The following is a 22,505-nucleotide window of genomic DNA, read 5'->3' on the forward strand; positions in this document are numbered from 1 at the left end:
GACTACCTCAGAGCGGCGCGACTGGGCTCGCTTCAGTCTTACTCAGCGCCCAAAACTCGCACGGTTTTGGAGTGGGGCTGAAGTGAGCCGAGCCGAGTGGGGCTAGGGGCGTGAGGAGACACTCCCCTGTGCACTGATTGGTGAGGAGGAGTGTCCTCACATGCCCACGCACGCCCCGTGAGCACGCTGGGATCCGTAAACACCATAAACCCGGAAGAAGAATTACGAATTACGAGAATTTTTGAAGCCTTATGCACCTCGCCTCATCTATATGCTCTTGCCAGTATCTGTTGGCGTTGTCGGTGACAACAAGCCACAGCACCAAGACCAGCAACACTAACGACTCCATGTCCTCCATGTTTATTGTTTACTATCCGGGTCGTGAGACTACCGCTTTAAAGGTCACTGATGTCACTGTTTGCGCCGCCTAACGACATCACGTGACGTCCACCCACTTTCGCTAACTCCACCCAATGTGTCCACCCACTTCCAGCCAGCACGGTTCAGCGCGGTTGTAGTCGAAATGCAACTCCAACAGCCCCACTCAGCTCGATTCAGCCCAACTCAGCACGGCACGGCTCAGCCCAACTCAGCCGCGTTGGTAGTGGAAAAGCGGCATAAGTTAGTTATTGATTGATATGTGAAGGTTTTGCTGTGTTTTTGGATGTGCAAATCGTTTTGAACGAAACGGACATCAGAGATATATATATATATATATATATATATATATATATATATATATATATATTATTTTTATTTTTTTAAAATTTACCAAAAGTAATTAATCGGGGGGGAAAATGGAGACATTTCTAAATGTGTGGGGGGGGGGCATTCAGCAGGACTTGGTGTCGAACTGAGAGGTCAGAAGACTTATGGTATGTTCACTTCATTTCCATGAAGGTAAGGATTTAAAAAAAAAAAAACCTTTCACAACAACAGCAAGGTGTTGATTTTCGTCCAGTGAAGTGAACATGGGCAACAACAACAGCTGCTCTGCAGAGCTGCTTTCACCGAGGTGCATTTACGTCTGGGGATCCTTTGGAGCATATTGTGTGCGTGCTTGGGACTCGGTCGTTATGGGAAGCACCTGATACTGATTTGAGTGCAATCAGCACGTGCATATAAGGATACAGAGGCTTTGTGAAGTATTATCACGGTCACATTTGTTTCTAACCATATTTATGACTCTGCTTTTGGTTTCACTTGTGGTTTTGTTTTTGTAAATATCACGCCTGCTAATAAACACACTTCCTGCACTTAGGCCTGTCTACCGTCACATACCTGACAGAATACTTGCAAAGTCTCTGTGAAAACAGTGCGCTGATTGTGCTCAAATCAGTGTCCGGTGTTTCCCATAATGACTGGGTCCCAAGCACAGGGTTCCTGCGGGGTCTAAAAAAGTCTAAAATTCAGAAAGTTAAATTTTAGGCCTTAAAATGTCTAAAAAAAAAAAAAAAACACACACACATTTTCATCCCAGGTCTAAAATTTTATTTATCCAAGTCTAAAATTCTTACATCCGCTCAGTCCGTTCCTAGAAGTGCCTGCAAAACATTAATAAAAAATGTGCCGGTTGCGTTGTTGTCTGCCTGCTAAAAAACTTAAATCACCGATGATCGCGGCAAGTATGCAACGGTCCAGTTTGTCCACTACGCCTACCTTAGTTCTACCTTCTAAGTTCCCGCCGAGTTTATGCAGTCTGTGGCAGTCAGAGAAGGTTAGCGGTTGTGTTGGCAGTGCGATGAAGAGTGTGGATACTAGCGCGTCGAATAATAGTGAGTAAAGAGGTTCACATACTTTTGCCACTCACAGATATGTAATATTGGATCATTTTCCTCAATAAATAAATGACCAAGTATAATATTTTTGTCGCATTTGTTTAACTGGATTCTCTTTATCCACTTTTCGGACTTATGTGAAAATCTGATGATGTTTTAGGTCATATTTATGCAGAAATATAGAAAATTCTAAAGGGTTCACAAACTTTCAAGCACCGCCGTAAGTATGAAAAACGAGAATGTTCTGCGAGCAATAGGCTGAAGCACACTATCGCTAAAAGGAGCTGTGTTGGGCTGGAATGGTTGGTTAAATAGCCGCTCACATTAGCGCGGAGAGCTTTCACACTGTAGACCAAGGGTGCCCAATTTGGGGCCCGTGGGCCAAGTTTGGCCCATGTTCCGTTTTTTTTGGCCCGCCTCATTTTTCCCATCTGTGCCCGCCCGTCAGTGCCAGGTCTGTGCCAGCCGCTGGGAATTTCTGTCCCAACGGCTCCGAAGAGTTGCCTGCAGTTCACTTTCTGACCACAGTTTTATAAGGGGGGTGCTGTTGAGTTGCTGGCTCTTCTGCCTGTCAGCAGGCTCATGACACAAGCGAGGAGCAGAGGTTACGATGGAGCGCTGTGTTAAGCAGTGGCACACTGATAAAAGAAAATTCAAAAATAGTTGGCAAGATTTTTTTTTTTTTTTCACGGAAATCGATTCCTCGGCAGTGTGCCTTATCTGTAGACAGAGTGTGGCAGTTTTGAAAGAATACAACATCCGTAGACATTATGAAACAAAACATTTACCTCAGTTTGCAAAATACAGTGGTGAAATAAGAAAGCAGAAGGCTAGCGAACTGTTAGCCAGGCTCAGTGCGCAACAATGCACGTTACTGCAGCCGTCATCTGCTCAAGAAAATGCAACTAAGGTCAGCTATAAGATCAGCGCAATGATGGTGAAATCTGGGAGATCTTTGTCATGTGGAGAGTGTTAAAAGTTGCCTGACTGTGGCTGCAGAGACTGTGTCCCCGAGCCAGACACGGGCCTTTTCACAAATTAGTTTATCATGGAACACAGTTACCTGCCGCATCGAGGACATGGCTGAGGATCTCAGAGAACAAATCGTTGGTAAAGCATCCAGATTTACGGCCTTTTCTATTGCTTGCGATGAGAGCACCGACATATGTGACTATGCACAATTGATGGCATTTTTGCGCGGTGTCAGTGAGGATTTTGAAGTGACACAGGAGCTGGCTGGCCTTGAGACACTTTCAGGTACAACACGAGCGAAATGTTGTGTTCTATATTGCTCAGTTCACATTGTCCAATTCCATACCTAATACTCAATCTAATTTCACATTCAGTCTAAAGTAAATTCTCTCTGGTTTCATAAGTTGGGCAGTCCAGCTGGTTTCAAATGGCTTAAAAGGCACAGTGTTACAAGGGCATGTGTTATTGCTCAATTCACATTTTAGTTAATTTTTAAATAGAATTGTATATTTGGTTGTCCTGGACCTTATCCAACTGTTTTCAACTTGTTCAAGCTACCAAAGCACTTTTTGTAATATAGTCTGAAATGTTGCTTTCCTTTCAAATATGTTTCTACCTCTTAAAATAAGCCATGTGGATGTTCTGTCATCTTCTGAAATTAATAAAGGTAGGCCTACTATAAATATACAAAATATGTGTTTAATTGCTTTAAACATTTACATTTGAGTTTAATGATCTTAGCCTATATAAAAATGACACGTTTCAATAAAATGTAAGGTAACATAATGTGGACGTTCGTTTTTTTGGCCCGCGGCCCACCCACAGAATTAATTTTTGGCCCATTGTAGAGAAGAATTTGGGCACCCTTGCTGTAGACAGTCTTAGCGTGCACATTACATGTCGTCACCGTTACCATGACAACATGGAGCGCATGAGTCCAGTCAGCGTATTCAGCTTTCTAACACTTTTTTTTTTTTTAATATTATTCTCTCCCCAATGGGGTGTCTTTCCTGGCTTTATTATTTAGTATTTATTAATTTTGCATTCATATTTTGCAATGATTTTACACCTCTGTCTCAAATGGCCCGTTTGCTCCGCTACTGCTTAAAAACCTGCTGTCTCCCTTGTATACCTCTCGCAAGGTATGACTTGATTTCATTGGTAAATCGCTGCCGCCTTGCATGAGTTTGCTGTTTAACTGGAAGCAAGTGTGCTACGGGGCTACTACGTATGTTTTAACTATTAGTTTTAAAAGATGTGTATGCATTTTTACTGTTAATATGGTTGAAATGGTTGCTACAGCAAGTGGAGGTCTGCGATGCTGTGGTTTGCAGCATGGGGTTCACATGAGCAATCAAGAAAGTCATCATCTGACAACAGTGCATTATATAATAACGCTGTTTTATTACCAGAACACCACTAATCAAAAGTTTGAGTTCTGTTGCAGTTAGGGGAAAAAACCAAACCCCTACAGACTGCATTTACTGCACAAATGCCCTTTATCACTCTATTGTCTTGTACTTTTGTTGCTATGTGACATAATGTACTATTGTTGTACTAATGTTGCCATATGACATAAATAAGCACACAATCAGTTTGTATCCCTGATAGTCAGTTTACCAATACAAATGACTTTGTTTTGAGAATTGAACTCGATTGTCTTTTTTTTTTTTTGGGAAGGGCAGGGGTAGGGCAGGTTGTAATGCTTCATGTTGGTCTAAAAAATTTTTCATAATGGTCTTAAGTCTAAAAAAGGTCTAAAATTTAACTTACTGAATCCTGCAAGAACCCTGCAAGCACATGCACAATGTGCTCTGAAGGATCCCTGAAGTTAAATGAACCTCGGTGAAAGGGGCTATGCAGAGCCACTGTGTTGTTGCTTATGTTCACTTCACTGGGTAAGAAATGAGCACCTTGCTGTAGTCATGAAAAAATATATATATATTTTTTTAATTCTTACCTTTTGTGGAAGTGACGTGAGCATACCATAGGATTTTTTACCTCTCTGTTTGACACAGAGTCCTGCTGAACCACGACACCCCCCCCTCCCCCCGCCCAAAAAAAAAATTCCCCTTCTACATTTAGAAATCTGTCTAGTTTTTTTTTTCCCCTTGATGATTATTTACTTTTGGTAGATTAAAAAAAATCTGATGTTTGTTTCGTTCAGAATGCGTTGCACATCCAAAAATGCAGCAAAACCTTCCCATACTGGTCAAGAACAACCAGCTCGTCTGAATGGAGCACTACAAGCGTGACCCTGTCATGGCACCCAAGTTACCATTGTTATGGGGCAGGGGCTTAGCCAGGATTGGGAAGGTTTGGAGTGTTTTTCTGAAGGTAGGGAGTGTAACTTGGTCACGACCGGGGGGGGGTTAGTGTGTTCATTGTATACTGTGCTCAGATGTGGTGCACTCTGACTGGTTGGAAGAGGTGGGCATGGTTCAGTTGGGCCTGTACAGTGTGATCGTTAACCACGCCCAAGCACACAACTTGAACACTGTCAAATTTGGTCAATGGAAACAAACGTTTGCACATTTTAAGTCATTTGAAAATTTGGATCTGAGAATGGGTCTGGTTCTCACCTTACTGATAGTCGTGAACTGTAGTTGGCGGGTAAAGTCGCAAATTCCTTCAACATTTGCTGCCTCCATAAAAATCTTCTGATTCTTGCAGCACAGTTTACTGAAAAACCAATGACTTGCATAACCAATAAATCTGTGCGGCATGTCAGAGGGCCATATGTCATGTGCCCAAAACGACTCCAAATAATCCCCAATGTAAAAACCAAAAAAAAATCCATTATGCTATGCTCCTCCTTTTTGAAACGCACAAAAAGTTGCATTTTGACGATTTAAGCGTACTTGGGCATGGAACGATGAGCACAGGCCTGTGTGGTGGTGGGGGGAATTGCTCTCAGGTGTAGTTTGAGGCAACTGTGTGTAATGAGTACACAGTCTGAGAGTAAATATTTTCCAGTATTTTCATGTACTTAAGAAATTGGATGGACACATCTAGATATAAATATCAGGAAATGAAAGCTGAAATTTTGATAAATTGACTCGTGTTTATCATTTTATCTGCAACCCAAATGTATTCATTGCTTAGCAAAAACAAAATTGTCCTTGCCACTTTGGGGGGGGGGTAAAAGCACTCTAAGTCCAAGGGCAGATGTTGAATTCTGTAAATAAATATTTGAGATGTTCAAAATTTCATAATGCAAGGATATAATGTAAATTCAAAACTACAACCATTACACATCAGTAAAACAGGTCTACAGATATGGTAACAGACTTTCCCTCAAGTCTTGAAGATATGCAGCAGTACAATGGTTTTGTGGCATCTGAGTTCTCAGACCCACACAGTTAACCCCCAGTTTTTTTTCTCTACAAACATGGTCCCAAAGCATAAAGATTTTGTATATATAAAATATAAATTTATTTTATTTATTTATTTTTTCTCTTTCCCCTCCTCTCTCCAATGACTGGGCCTTTTATAGAAGTTTGTGCGTTATTCTACTGTCAGGAGTACATGGAATATAAAAACATTTTCATTTTGTCATGTATATAATGAAGGTTTTGATTACTATAGGGTTTGTTTGACCCCATAAAATGATGCAGCATTTGAAATATGTATGAAATTGCAGAATGTAAACAATATCGTAATTTGAATCAGGATTATTGGCCAAGTATGTTGACCCACCCAAGAAATTTGGTTCCAGCAGTTGGTGTGTTTAGTGATGCAGAAGAAGAAAATGTATATATGTAATACACAATATAGACACTACACTAATATATGCAGTCTAAAATATCGGCAATATAGACAGTATGCAGACAATGTGGAGGTTATTTACAGACAAGACACGGTCTGCAAAAAATGTTCACATAAGGCAGTCTGTGTACATAGAGTGCAGTGAGGTAGTGCAAACGAGTATATGATGCAAGAGGTACAATAGTATATGGCAAAGATGGTTCAGATCAGCCATTTATAAGGGGGGTGATATGGGGAAAGAAGCTGCTCCTGTGTCAAGTAGCTTTGGTCTACGATGATCTATAGTGCCTGCTGGAGGGGAGGAGTTGGAAAAGGTTGTGTCCAGGGTGTGCAGGGCTCAACATTAATGGTTGTCCGCTTGTCCGGGACAAGTGATAATGTCGGACAAGTTAATCGTCTCGGTTACTTGTCCGATCAGACAAGTGCAAAAATACGCCGATATTCGGGTTACATATCAAATTGATCAGTTTATTCACATGATTTCCGAAGCATCTCACTCGACATATTGTTTTGATGAATCGCCGGATATTTCTATTCGGAAAGGGCGATGTGCGCATACGCAATATTCCACTTGCGAAACCAGCCAATACCGCTTCGTGGATTTGAGCTGAAAAGTAAACGGTCGTTTATGATTGGTTTTAATCGTGTCATACACGTGGATTTGTTGACATTTCTGTTGTCGGGATCATTATTCAACTGTATATTTACATTGAGTATGTGGTAATTTCCAAATCTTTGAATAATTGTTGTTCATTATATAGCCAAGCATGTGCTGGCGGGGAATGTGCGCCTGCATGCGTGTGGATTGACGGGGAGCGAGGTAGGAGTGGGGAAAGTTATCTATGAAATACCAAGCTGTCAAATGGCTGCTAATTAGGTTACCGGCTGTATTAATTAACTAATTAGTAATGGGAGTTTAGGGATTTGAAACATAGGGCTCTATAATTTAGATATAATTATGGATTATTTGAAATTCTTTTTTTTTTTTTTTTTGACCATTAAATACCATACAGGAGCCACACTGAATAATTGGACAACAATTAATCAGTGGAGGATAGATATTCAAAATTAATAATTTAAAAATGAAATAAATTTTAATTTTCTGGTTTTCAGTTTCTCATAAATTAATGATTGATGGAGTCCAATTGATGGAGCAGAACTCAAAGGTTGATAGATGAAGATGAATAGAAACTTTATTTGTATCCATTCATCTGCGAGTCAATAGAGGTTTGGAGGTTTTCATAAGATATATTATCTTGTCATTTGATAACTAGATTTCAGTGTATAATAATCAGTGATTTTGTAGCATTGTTTTGTTTCTCTTGTCCAGACTAGTGATATCTCTATGGAATCAATTTTGTGCCAAAATGTTCATACAATACTTTTGAAATATCAAACAAAAACGACAAATCAAAATACAAAAAAAGAAAAAAAAGTCAATTTTTTTTAGACTGGCAAACAAATTATTCGTGTAATCGTGCAAAATATCAGTCTATTACTCTTCAGAAACCTTTTATTTTTGTTCCACGTCTTTCTCAGTTTTGTTTGACGTGATTTATTTTGGTTGCGATTCCAGCTTTCTCGTTTGCGCTCCCTGACTTCTTGCTTGAAGTTTTGGCACAAACTTCCCGTGTGGGTGGGCTGTCCAGGAATGCATTCCCATTGGCTAACTTGTGTTTGACTGACAGCTCCGCTCAGCCATTCCCTACTCGGATTCTGGCGGACTGTTTGACAAGTGACCGATCCATTGACGGTAAACAAGGATCGAGTGGACTTCAGTGGCGACTATGATAATATCAAAAATAAAAGGTTTCTGAAGAGTAATAGACTGATATTTTGCACGATTACACGAATAATTTGTTTGCCAGTCTAAAAAAATTGACTTTTGTCCTTTTTTTTGTATTTTGATTTGTTGTTTTTGTTTGATATTTCAAAAGTATTGTATGAACATTTTGGCACAAAATTGATTCCATAATATCTCATCATAAATTTTATGATAATGTTACTTTTTGTGATATTTGTTACTGAACTGCAGAGTACTGATCTCTGTGTGTGTGTGTGTGTGTATATATGTGTGTGTGTGTGTGTGTGTGTGTATATATATATATATATATATATATATATATATATATATATATATATATATATATATATGTGTATATATGTGTGTGTATGTGTATATATATATGTGTGTGTATGTATATATGTGAGTGATTCCACGCTTATGGGTACTGAAATGGGGACATGAACTTATTTTTAAAAAATTCACCTAAAACCATTTCTTTTTTTACCATCAGGTCACAAAACATGTAATCTTTAATGAATGATATGTTAAAAGATAACTTTAATTTTCTGAGATGTAATAAAAACATATTTATATGCCAAAGTCAAGCCTATGAGTTCCAAAATGATGTCTGTTACGTTACTTCTGTTACGATTGTCCATCTCACGTCTGTTACAAATTAATTACAATCTAGCTATATACCATGTTAATCTTATTGAAAGAATGTGTATGTTTATTCTACTACACATGTTTATTAATTATATTTGCTAAAACATCACCTTCCTATGTTTCAAAAAGTAATTCTACATTGTTAAAATTGAGAATATATATGTCCACAACACTTCTGTTACGTTCTGACTTTGGCATATAAATGTTTTTATTACATCTCAGAAAATTAAAGTTATCTTTTAACATATCATTCATTAAAGATTACATGTTTTGTGACCTGATGGTAAAAAAAAGAAATGGTTTTAGGTGAATTTTTAAAAATAAGTTCATGTCCCCATTTCAGTACCCATAAGCGTGAAATCACTCATATAAAAAAAATAATTTTGTTCTTAAAATTTTATGTTCATAATTTCTACTCTATTGGAATATATTGCTTCTGAACTTCAGCATAATAATTGGTGAATTATGGTATCAATCAGTCTGTTTTACTATATTTTTGAACTTTTGCCTCAGTATATCAAGTATTGATTGATTACTTTAGATTCATAGATATTATGCATATGTTGTGAACTCGGAAACAAATGCCATAAAGATTGTTGGGTTACAAATAGTTTGTGGGGTTTTTTTTGTTTGTTTGTTTCTTTTCTCAAATATTTCTTCGGACAAGTCAACTTCACATTTGGACAAGTAAATTTCCTTTCAACTTGCCCGACAGGACAAGTGGTTTCAAAAGTTAATGTAGAGTCCTGGGTGTGAGGAGTCCTTAATAATTTTTTTTTTTCTTCTTCCCGCTTCCTGGTTCATGAGATACACAAATCATGGAGGCTGGGCAAGGGAGCCCCACTAATTCTTTCTGCTGTCCTTACTGTTTGCTGCAGTCTGTTCCTGTCCTGATTTGTGGCAGCTCCAAACTAGGCTGTGATGGATGTGCACAAGACATTGTGTTTTGTGCACACAGTGACTGTGGTGTAGTATTGTCAGCAGTTCCTGTGGTAGACCATACTTTCCAAGCTGCTGCAGAAAGTACATCCTTTTGCTGGGCTTTTTTTGAGGATGGAGCTGATATTACACTCTCAATTCAAGTGCTGCGAAATGGTAGTTCCAGGGATGTGATTTTTCCGCAAATTCGCGGAATTCCGCTTTTTTCACCTCAAAACTTGAAAAAAAAAAATGTTTCCGATTTTTCCCTCAAATCCACATTCGTATCCTATTCGTTCCGACTTTGTTTGAAAGATGGCAGCCTCGGATTTGCATCTTTACGCCTCGATCACGGAGGCTGCCATCTTTCAACTCTTTGTTTGAAGCGAGCGCATTCATTGGTTGTTACAGAGCGATGGGCCAATCATGTACCTCGTTTCATCTCATTGACGTAATTACGTCATTTACGCAATTACGTCATTGAGATGAAACGAGGTACGTGATTGGCCCATCGCTCTGTAACAACCAATGAACGCGCTTGTTAGATAGCTGTACGTAAGCTCGCTTCAAACAGAGTTGAAAGATGGCAGCCTCCGTGATCGAGCGTAAAGTGCGCGCGCGAGTGAGAGAGAGAGCGCGCGCGAGTGAGAGAGAGAGCGCGCGCGAGTGAGAGAGAGCGCGCGCGAGTGAGAGAGAGAGCGAGTGAGTGTGTCAGAGGTGCATGTTGACCATTTAAATTGGCTTGAATTTGTTAATCATGACAAGTTTTTTCTTGTGTGTTTGTTTGCCATTTTAGTACAATTTTTAAGTCAGAAAACCCCAAAACCCAGGAGCTTCGGGGGGCTTCCCCCCTTGTCCCCCCACCAGGGTGCTGCCCTGGACCAGCTGGGGGCCTGTGGCCCCCAGACCCCCGGCTAAAATTTTCAGATAATTTCACCAGCCCCAAATCACATCCCTGTAGTTCCCAGGAACTTGAAGGTCGCCATATTTGACACAGGACTATTAGATATCGTGAGGGGGAGCATCACAGAGGGGGTATCTCCTGAAGTCCACCATCATCTCCACTGTCTTGAATGTGTTTAGCTCCAAGTTATTCTGACTGCACCAGAGCACCAACCATTCAACCTCCTACCAATATGCATGTCCAAGATGTTGACGAATGAGTCCTGTGGCTGTAGTGCCATCTGCAGCAGGAGTTTAACAGCTGGGTCCATGGAGGTGCAGTCATTGGTGTAAAGGAGGAAGAGCAGTGAAGAGAGGACACATCCCTGAGGCCATCCTTAAAAAAAAATCCGTTTCCTGTCCACTGGGTGAGCAAAAAAATTTTCAGTCGGGAGGGAGGGATTTTTTTTTTTTTTTTTTTTTTAATATGTGGATGGAGAAGAAATCGCAATGCTGTGTTTGCTTTTTCTTTCAGTACTTTATTACAAAAGCAGACACATTAAATAAAATGACAGTTTAATCAGCTGAAACTTGTACAAAAACTTTAAGTTGGCATTTTAAATGCTGACTGCAACATTTGCAAAACTTTTACAAAGGTACTTAAAATGTCCGACACACGGACTTTTTGTAGTTCTAAATCGACCGTTAGGCCTAGTTCGGATGAAATTACACTATTAAAATGATCACTGAATGATTTGTTTTTCTGAATCTTTACTATTTTGTTGTTCGCTAGAATACCATTTTGCGATTTCACACTTAAGCAAAATTTAAAACTCCGGATCTGCTTCCTTCATGGTGGCTGCCATTTTTTTGTGCCGCAGAGCGCATGCGCAGACCTGATTCAGTTCAGAGTGTGCGCACTCAGCGGAGGCAGTAGTGTGTCGGAGGCGACATCGGAGGGAACAGAAGCAGAGAACACTTATTTTGTCTCCGGTAAACCAGTCTTCTCTCGTTCAATTATGTGCTGGCATCAAAAGACACCGTTGGTTGTAAATGAAACCAAACTGAGTCGTTGGAGTGTATTTTCATACACAAATTGAGAAATGTTCGCTGAGTGTTTAATTGTGTAGCCACCACTGCAGACCGCTGTCATTGTTAATTCATAGCATGCTCAGTTGCGTGGCTCAGTTGGATAAGGCGCCACACCATAAATCCGGGACCCGGGTTTGATTCCACCCGAGGTCATTTCCCGATCCCTCCCCATCTCTCTCTCTCCCGCTCATTTCCTGTCTCTACACTGTCCTATCCAATAAAGGTGAAAGAAAAAAAATATTTAAAAAAAAATGTCGAAAAACCTGCGTTTAAAAAAAAAATTCAACCGCACAAACAGCACTCACCTGGCCGGTGGACCGGAAACAGAACATTTTTTAATAATGGCCTGAGGAGTACCAGTCAGAATCGTGTAGTCAAAAGAGCTATTGAGCTGGGAGTTTGGAGGAGAGGATTTCTGGAATTATGGTGTTGAACGCAAGCCTCAATGCCAGGCATTGCCCGATTTGCATGACCAAGATGATCGGGCAGAAATATTTTGGCGAGTTAGGCCCGTTCGGGCACACCTATGGTCGGCTTCTTTAAGCATAAAAATGATTTTCGAGAGCGTACATTACAAAAAAAACAAAACGTATTAACCAGCATCCTTGCCTCTGTGATCATTTTGTTTTTTCTTCCTGATTTGTAACGGCAATTCTGATTGGCTCACTTCAGGCACACGTGTGCATTTGTGTGCGTGTTCTTAGTGGTGCATAGTGTTTACCATCCCCCTATCAAGTAGCATCTGTGACCATGGATTCTCAGCAGTCAAAAGAATCAAAAGTGACTGGAGACTTACCGTACATAAGTCTTACATATGATATTGATTTTTATGTTTCATGTTTTCAGGGCTTGTCTTGTTCTGTTGCAGAAATACATGGTTTTAAAAATAAGTGTGTTTGTTTGTTTGTTTGTTTGTTTGTTTGTTTGTTTTAATTGACTTTTGTCTAAATAACTCAGTTGAACCCCTAGAAAACATATCAGCATTGCCTTGAACCATGTACTTGAAAACTTGCCGAAATACTGCAAAATTTTAGGGCAAAAGGAAATTCAAGAGGGGCAAAAAATTTGAGGCCATTTGCCCTGCAGGGCAAAAGGTGTCAAAAGCTAATGTTGAGGACTGAGTTAATAGGGGTTTACCCCTCGATACACTCTTCACAGCGCTTGTCCCCCTAGAATTCCCCTTGCATAATCCCCCTCTGCTTGGCGCACCATGTGCTATGACTCTTGGCTTGCCTCCTTGACTTTGCACTACAGCACCCACTTCTGGGGTGCGTTTTGTTTGTTTGTGTCAATGTGCTTGTTTGCCTAAGTCTAATCTCCTCCCATGTCTCCTTATTGGTTTGTTCACCATTTTGTCATGTTCTCCTGTTTCAGTTTAACCCTTGTTAGTTTGTCTGTTTTAAACCCTGTTATCTCCAGTGTGTCTTGAAGCATATGTGCTGCTTGAGCTTACACCAGCAAATATCAAGCCTACTTGTCCTCTATTGTATATAAATATTTTTGTATTTTCTATTATGTCTGCTAATCTCCTGAATTCTGCCTGTTTGACCATGACCTTGCTTCATTTGTTGGATTTATTTCACCTTTTTTTCCCTAATGAACCCTCTACTTACTGCACTTGCATCCAACTTATTTTCCTCACAACCCCAGTCACTGACAACAGCAAACAATATTATATAATTTGCTGTGCATTGAAGCGTTACAGCTGTTCCAGCTATATAATACAGGAAGTTAAAACCAGTATACTGGTGTACTGCCCAGCACAATATTCAAAGTATTTTTATAGGTTTGCATTTTCACTGGTTTTACCACAGCATTGTTGAATTATTGACTCTGGTCAGACAATATTGATCAGTTTGCTATAACGGCAGGTAATGGAGCTCACAGATTGATGGTAACATGTTAATCCTTTTACTCCCAAAGGGACCTAGGCAAGGTCTGATTATCCTCCCAACTCCTATTTACTTACTGTCGTGCCAATCCAGTACTTTGGCCTAGATTTTCCCAGCAAAATAATTAGGACTTGGGTTGTTGCCTGTGTAAAACTACAGAACAGCTGGGCCTGATGAGCTATCAACATCTAGTAATTGGAAGCGGTCATTCATTACTAGGGAAAAGCACTGAAGAACTGTGGGTACCCACTAGTACGAGTAAATAGTTGCGGAGGGTGATCCCAGTTTTAGTGGTGCAAAAAAAAAAAAGCACCAGGGCACGATCTGTGTTGAAATGTTACATTGCATCTGGCTGCCGTCTACTGAAAGAATTAGGACTTGGGTGCAGTCAAGATGTTAGTAATTAGTGATTGAAAGCAGACACACAATTTGTGTGTGTGTATATAGCAGGAATTGGCAGCAGAGTTGGACTCTTTTCAGATGTATGGGGGAGGGACTGTTTTGCCCCTTGGCCCCTAAGGGTAGGGGAAGTCTGAAATGTGCATGATGCTCCCCATTCACTCACCCTTTCCTGACACCTGTGTAAACAATCCGCTGCTTGACCTCCCCACCCCAGGGGAGGTTGGGTTTCAATCACTGCCATCAGTAAAAGCAATTAAGAGCTGGGTTAAATTAAGCAAATTGAGCCAAGCTCTGCAGACTTAGGCCCTGTCCACACGGCAACGGATTCAGGTGACTCCGATACAATTGTTTATCGTTTCGGCCTGGCGTCCACACGGCACCGGCGTTTTGGGTGCCCCAAAACGCAATCTTTTGAGAACGGGTTCCAGAGTGGAAAGATCTGGCAACGTTGCCGTTGCGAAGTCGTCTGGATGAGTAGAACGGATTTGTTTACGATGACGTCACAACCACATGACTGTGAGTGCTTCACGCCGGGTAGAAGTGTAACGAACTCGATGCGAGTTGTCAACAAATCCTATAACTTGGTTCATGAAACGTGCTTACAAAATATTTTCACTGTGAATATTTATTGTGTAATGGTGCAAAGTGAGAGAGAGAGGGAGAATAGCCCTTAGGGCAGAGTCAATCCCGCCAGCAAAAATAGGGAAAAAAAGGAGCGATCTCACCTCTTCAGATGTTGGTTTAAGTCCTACAATACATTCCTCAAAAAGGGCGTAGAAGAACAAATTAATCCATCAACGTGTAGCATTCAATTTATTCCGGATCATTAAAGACGCCACCTTCCGCGTAGAATCATACGTCATCCTCGCCGCCATATTGGATGGGTCAAAGCGGAGAATAAAGATGCCTCATTCATGTGCTGCGTTTAACTGTACCAACAGGTTTACCGTCCAAACAAGATCACATGGGATTACCTTTCACAGGTGAGACTGGAAAAATACTTTTCATTGTATTTGGTCATTATAATGTAATTTTACGAACAGATTTTTCTGACTTTGTGGCTAATATGAAGTCTCGCGCATAATAGTTTATGCGCATGCGTCCTTACTACTTCTATTGTTCTGGTGTCTCCGAAGGGACAGTCTTGCAGCGCCCCTAGAGGTGTGGCATGTGTATTGCATCGTTTTCAGCAAGTGTTGCGTTGCCATATGGACCTGATATTTTACTGATCGTTGCCCATTTGGACGCGATATTTTTTTAAATAACATCTCGTTGTCGTGTGGATGTGGCTAATAACTTAATTTTCTTATTGTGTGTGAACATTTTGAAAAGCATTTTTATATAACTTTTTATTTTGTGTGTGAACATTTTGAAAAGCAGTCTTGTCCAATAAAAAAAAGAAATTCAAGAAATGGTTCAGTTACTTGTTTATTTAAAAGAAAAGCTGTATACAAAAGTGAATGCAATGCAGTGGTTCATACAAAACAGCGACAGTGCTGCTTGTTCTAGTCATGTGGTTGTGACGTCATCGTAAACAAATCCGTTGTACTCATCCAGACGACTTCGCAACGGCGAAGATTTTTCCACTCTGGAACCCGTTCTCAAAAGATTTCGTTTTGGGGCACCCAAAACGCCGGTGCCGTGTGGACGCCAGGCCGAAACGATAAACAATTTTATCAGATTCACCTGAATCCGTTTCCGTGTGGACAGGGCCTAAATAGGATCTGATAAGAGACCACGTTAATCACAGGCAAGTGGACATGAGGTAAAGTAATTCAGACCTGGGCTATATTTTGTTTAATTCTAATACATTGGCATTTGCATAGTAATGACTAATTTACAGAGACTTGTATGGTAGATACTGCATATAATCTCCAGCTTAATAATTTTATTTAACAAAGAAAATGGAGTAATAATTGGGGGCCAAGCAGCAAAGCTGCGCAGGCACCCATAGGGATTCTACTGTTTCTTATTATTCAACGTTCTTCCGCCTCTGCGTCTTGATGGCAACCCCTAGAACCGTCTGGCGAAAAGTTGTGAAATTTTGCACACTGATTCTTGACAAACTCAAGGTTCTTCTGAGCAAGTTTCAAGTCACCACCTTAAAAACTCTAGCGCCACCCACAGGTCAAAGTCGCAGGTACATTTCTGCATGTAACTTTTGAACCGTTGGTCCGATTTTCAAAAACTTGGTATCCCTGGAATCCTTGGGCCAAGACGAATCCAACGCACCCTATGACGTCATTTTCCGCCAGGATAGTTTTCCCGCCATTTTGAATTTTGTGAAAATCAATGAAAATGCTTCTCCTCTGTCAATTTTTGACCAATTTCTCCCAAACTTGGTACGTAGCAACTTTGGACTAAGCTGCACAAGGGCATTACCCGGTGTTTTGAATTTCATAAGCGTTTGGCCGTGGCAGCCAATCAAAATTGACTGCACAGATGCGAAACATGAAGTGTGCTCATATCTTAGCCGCCCTTTGGTGCATCTTAACGAAACTTGGTGGCATTATGCCCCACCCCTCCAAAAAGGCCCACAAAAAATTGGAACAAATTGGCCGCTAGGGGGCGCTATAACTAGGAAAAATGACTTTTGGCTCATATCTCATGATGCGTTTTGGATAGAAACAAAATTCCACTATCTCTGGCATCCTTGGGTCAAGACAAATCCATCGCACCCTATGATGTCATATTCTGCCTTGAGGATTTTCCGCCATTTTTGAATTTTGTTAAAATCAATGAAATTCTATGGCAACCCATAGAACTGTCTGACGAGAGGTTGTGAAATTTGGCACACTGATTCTAGGCTGCCTCAAGGTTCTTGTCAGCAAATTTCAACTCGCCACCTCAAACTCTGTAGCGCCACCAACAGGTCAAATTTGGAAGTACATTTCTGCTTGTTACTTTTGAACCGTACGTCTGATTGTCAAAATCTTAGTATCGCTGGAATCCTTCGGTCAAAACGAATCCAACGCGCCCTATGGCATCATGTTCCACCCGGTAGATTTTCCGCCATTTTGAATTTTGTTAAAATCAATTAAATTGCTACTCCTCTCTCAATTTTGGACCATTTTTTCCCCCAAACTCACTGTATAACATCTTTGGAGTAAGCCACACAAAAGTTATCCAAGGGATTTTTGATTTTCATAATCGTTTGGCTGCAGCAGCCAATCAAATTTGGCTGCGAAGACACAAAACAGGATGTGAGTTCATATCTCGGCTGCCCTTTGATGTATCTTAATGAAACTTGATGGCATTATGCCCCACCCCTCCAAAAGCGCCCACAAAAAATTTGGAACAAATTGGCTAATAGGGGCGACCATCTGTCTGGCCCAAATGCATTCTGCTGGCCTGACGACTAGGCTCATATTCTGCTTGGCCCCCACATTGCTGCTTGCAGCTATATTTGTTGGTATCACACATGCAAACTCCTCACCTTTCGGCGAAATTCGCCGTTTTGGTCCCAAAATAGGTCACTTGTGTGAATCGTGTAGATCCGAAGAGTTTTTTTTTTTTTTGGGGGGGGTAGGCAGGCTACAGCGTTATTGTTGCCAAACATTTCACTTACAAGGTTACAGCCAATCGAGATACAGTTACTAACATGCGCTTCTTTTCCATTGGAGTTCTGATCAGCTGGTGCGCAACCCACTGCTGGTTGCCAGTCCTCGCTTATGAATATTCCACAGATTCAGACCGCAAAGTCACCTTTTTATAGAGAGATCTGGCACCCTCATCTCGCGACTGGATCTGAACATACCAATGGAACAGTTTCCAGCGCGCTCGGGGGTGAATAACCATGGGCGGATCTACCGGGGTGGCATAGGGTGGCAAATGCCACTCTAAAAGAAAGCCTTGCCACCCCAGTTGGCAGCGACGAATTCAAAGAAAAATTATGGCCAATTTGACATTTACGTGCGCGAATTTTCAATGTCTGACTGCGGCGAATGCAGCACAAGATAACGCCCGAGATTGGTTGTTTTGGAAAATTGAGAGGCGCGAAGCGAGGGAGCCAGGAGTCGCGAGGAAAGGAGACACGGGAGGACAGAGGTAAAAGCTGATTAACTATCTATCAAGAAATGAAATTATAATGAATGAACAGTGCTAGCATAGTTGCGATGCTGATTTTGGGAGGATAAAAATCAGGTTGGAGAACGTTATTTAGCTAACTATACATGTAAGGCCAAAAAAAGTGTTTCCGGTAACCCGACCGATCGAGAATTTCCGCGTCGAAATTGCCGACCGTAAAGTTTTTATTACAAATTTCCCTCGATATTTTAGTGTAAGCGGCGTTAGTTTGTCATAATTTTTTGTTTCAACGCATTCAAGTTGTGAAAGAAACGATAAAAAGTAAAATGTTTCGCCACTTCTATCAGCCCTCCTGCATAAACATGGAAGCGCACTTGTATACTGAAGGAGGAAGGGAAAACTGAGCCGAGGCGCCATTTTGAATCCTCATTCAAGGCTGTAATGCAAACTGCTTCCTCTTCAGTATACAAGTGCACTTCCATGGCAGGAAAAACACTGTTTTGCCGCCTATGTAGTCCCCTATTTATACAAATAGGAGTCATTCAGGATTCAGCCATGTTTTTGCTCGGTGTTTTTGCTCGATCCAAGTTCTACAGTAGGCTAGGCCGGCTGCTTTTAATGGAAGTAGCCTAGCCTAGGACATTAAACCATATTTTCACGTTATTTCTTGATAAGGTGTTTTCACATTATTACATGAAAATATTATGAAAAACGTAATAATTTTGTATCATGAAATTACATGATATATTACATGATAGATGTATTGTAAAAACGTGATAACTTTGTTAAAATCAATACTACGTTAAAACATTAGCTGAAATTTTAGTTCTAACAGCCACAGAAAACCTAGCACAGCGGGGTCACAGGGAGTCTCTTGACTCTGGAAAAAAGGGTGTTTTTCTTTCTATGTTAGACTTGCTGGGTAATCATGTTGTTGTTTTTTAGTGTCTGTTCTTTTGCATATACAGTATAAAACTGTCCAGAAACGGTATAGACCCTTTTCAGTCACGTGACCTTCGTAAACGCGACCGCCATTTTGGACATGTAGTGGACTAAGGCTCGAATCAGTTTGAATGCGAGGAAGGCAACAAACGAAAAACATAAAAGAAAAAGGAGCGAGATGCAGAAAACACCTTCACTATCCAGCGACGTAGGGCATTTACAGGGCGAGCAGAGGGAGAGGTATTTGCAAAAATTGAGGTTAGCAGGCTTAGAGAACGATGTTTACCTGCTTCCACCAGGATTGTTCACTGACGTACAGAAGTACACGAAGCCCTCGTCTTTACCTGACTTCAGCCCACATGATCTGTATACCTATGTCGTTAAAAACCCATCGCCATACACATACACGCCAACGTCCGAGGTTCCGGAGCGCGCTCCGGCTTGCTCCCGGAGTGCTCCGGCCGAGGTTCCGGAGCGCGCTCCGGCTTCCTCCCCCTCAAATTAAGCAGCGCACTCCGGCTTGCTCCGGAGCAAGCCGGAGCACGTTGCTTAATTTGAGAGGGAGCAAGCCGGAGCGCACTCCGGAACCTCGGCCGGAGTACTCCGGGAGCAAGCCGGAGCGCGCTGCTTAATTTGAGGGGGAGCAAGCCGGAACGCGCTGCTTAATTTGAGGGGGAGCAAGCCGGAGCGTGCTCCGGAACCTCGGACATTGGCTCCGGCAGCTATTTACACTGGATCCGGTGTAAATAGCTGCTGGATCATAATTACAGTAAACTAGTAAATATAATAAAGGAAAAACTTGAGACTGAAAGGTTTTAACAGTCATCCAAATGACTGAACGTAAACATTGCTACAGTAACATACCAGCTATGATGTTGATATTAGCTAGTCAACAATAGCTACTACAGAAGAACAAAGAGGTTACAATGGGTTATTTTAACCTATTTGGTTACACACTCGCCGCCACAGAATGTTAACAACAATGTAATGCCTTTTCTGGCTAATTTTATTCGTCTTACCTCCAACAAAGTGGTCACTACACAAGCGTTGGTATGCCGAGGGCTGCCAATCTGTTAATGGCCGCTATCCATCTTCTCCGTCGGGATCTGATAAAATGATAAACCTTGCCTTGTTTGTTGATGGTTACTACATCCAGGTGCACAACAATATAGTGGCATGATGGAAGTCTTGCTGAAAGTAAAAACTTTCTTTGCTGCCGTTCCTCAATGTTGGCTGTGGTAAACTACTGGTAGTACATGTCCAAAATGGCGGCCACGTTTGTCGTGACGTCACGTGAAAAGGGTCCATAGACCTCATCTGAGAATGTGTGTTCTTCATGAACAATAAAAGCATGAGATTAAGTTTGTCTGTATGAGTTTGTAAATGGCAGCCCATGCCCTTTTGTAGTGTGTACATACTATTTGTCGTCAAACTGTGATAACTGTGATTAAATTCAGTATATATACACATCTGTAATACGTTGCCACCCCTCAAAAATTCCTGCCCCCCTCTTGCCACCCCATAAATATTTTTCTAGATCCGCCCCTGATTTCACATAGGTGATGTCTTTAAGAAAATTGACAGACAGGGATTGGCCAGGTGTGTCCTCTGGGGTAGGTCTGTTAGATAGCACAGGCAGCAATATATACCTTTTTGTAAATAGCCCACTGTGTTGTACACAGGGGTGAAAATTAACTTCACAAAATATCAAACTTTACCGGCCACTGACAAACAAATGGTACAATTTACCGGCCACTCAACAGTAACTTATTAAGACATGTTTATGGAAAGTTATCTCATCTCATTATCTCTAGCTGCTTTATCCTTCTACAGGGTTGCAGGCAAGCTGGAGCCTATCCCAGCTGACTACGGGCGAAAGGCGGGGTACACCCTGGACAAGTCGCCAGGTCATCACAGGGCCGACACATAGACACAGACAACCATTCACACTCTCATTCACACCTACGGTCAATTTAGAGTCACCAGTTAACCTAACCTGCATGTCTTTGGACTGTGGGGGAAACCGGAGCACCCGGAGGAAACCCACGGGGAGAACATGCAAACTCCACACAGAAAGGCCCTCGCCGGCCATGGGGCTCGAACCCGGACCTTCTTGCTGTGAGGCGATGGCGCTAACCACTACACCACCGTGCCGCCCGGAAAGTTATTTTGTATTGTATTAAATTCGAGATGTCACTGGTTGCAATTTTTTTTTTGTAACGTAGACTACGAAATGTACTTTTGCGCGCGTGCTGTGTGTCCGTGCACCCTTCTCACCTTTTTCACCCCTGACCAGTTTGCATGCCTGGGTATAGACCCTTTTCAGTCACGTGACCTTCGTAAACGTGACCACCATTTTGGACATGTAGCGGACTTCGGCTCGAATTGGTTTGAATGCGAAGAAGGCGACAAACGGAGAACGTACAAGAAAAAGGAGCGAGATGCAGAAAACACCTTCGCTATCCAGCGACGTAGGGCATTTACAGGGCGAGCAGAGGGAGAAATAACAACAGTAACAACACATTAGCAACGCCGTACAGAAATAACGGTTTATGGCACAGACCCTTTCGGTTCTCGCTCATCTAGCTGCTACAATGACTGCTTAGACTGCAACAGTAATACCTAACACACATTTAAGTATCCGTCATAAAGACGTGAAACTCGTCGAGTGACGAGTGTGTTCATTGATAAGCTAACACAATCTAAAAGTAGATATACCATCACACTGCCCTGGCACTGTGTACAGTTTACCTTCTACGGTTTGTGCACTCACTATTTGCCATTACTTTCTCCAACCGTTGTGACAGATTACAGGGAACGGCCTGGATTTAAGAGACAAATACATGTTCCTCTTATTTTGAACACTTATTTGTAGGCAGTGCTTAATTTGTAAAGTGGGAGGTCCTGGAGCGCAGAGGATGAGCGGCTCCGGAGCGGAAAAAAAGAGGGGGAGAGGGGGACGCGGCGCTGCGCTTCTGGGCATGTTTTGTAATAACACTGCAAATTAAGTTCATCTGCAGATATTTTGTGGATGTCGTTTCATGAGAGAAATCACCAACAAGACAGATATCAAAATCAGACATTAACACTAAATAAACTTGCATTTTTTATTAAATTTTTTTTTTTTTTTTTTTGTTACATAGTCAAAAGAGGTGTCGGATCACCGGATCCAGTGTAAATAGCTGCCAGAGCCAACACCCGAGGTTCCGGAGCGCGCTCCAGCTTGCTCCCCCTCAAATTAAGCGCTGTTTGTAGGACACTGCCTCTGATCTGTCCTACAGTCTACCAACAGCAAAGGAACACAACGCTAGCTAATAGCTACTACAGAAGAACAAAGAGGTTACAATGGGTTATTTTAGCCTATTTGGTTACACACTCGCC

The 22,505-nt window shown here is 41.5% G+C and overlaps 1 protein-coding gene across 1 annotated transcript in view; it reads left to right on the top strand.

The window, feature by feature from the left end:
- prps1b (phosphoribosyl pyrophosphate synthetase 1B) overlaps positions 1-22,505 on the top strand; it is a 78,797-nt gene that overhangs the window by 34,191 nt on the left and 22,101 nt on the right. The gene's annotated exons all lie outside the window — the stretch shown is intronic.

Source organism: Neoarius graeffei, chromosome 8, assembly GCF_027579695.1.
Source record: "Neoarius graeffei isolate fNeoGra1 chromosome 8, fNeoGra1.pri, whole genome shotgun sequence".
Taxonomy (NCBI): Eukaryota; Metazoa; Chordata; class Actinopteri; order Siluriformes; family Ariidae; genus Neoarius; species Neoarius graeffei.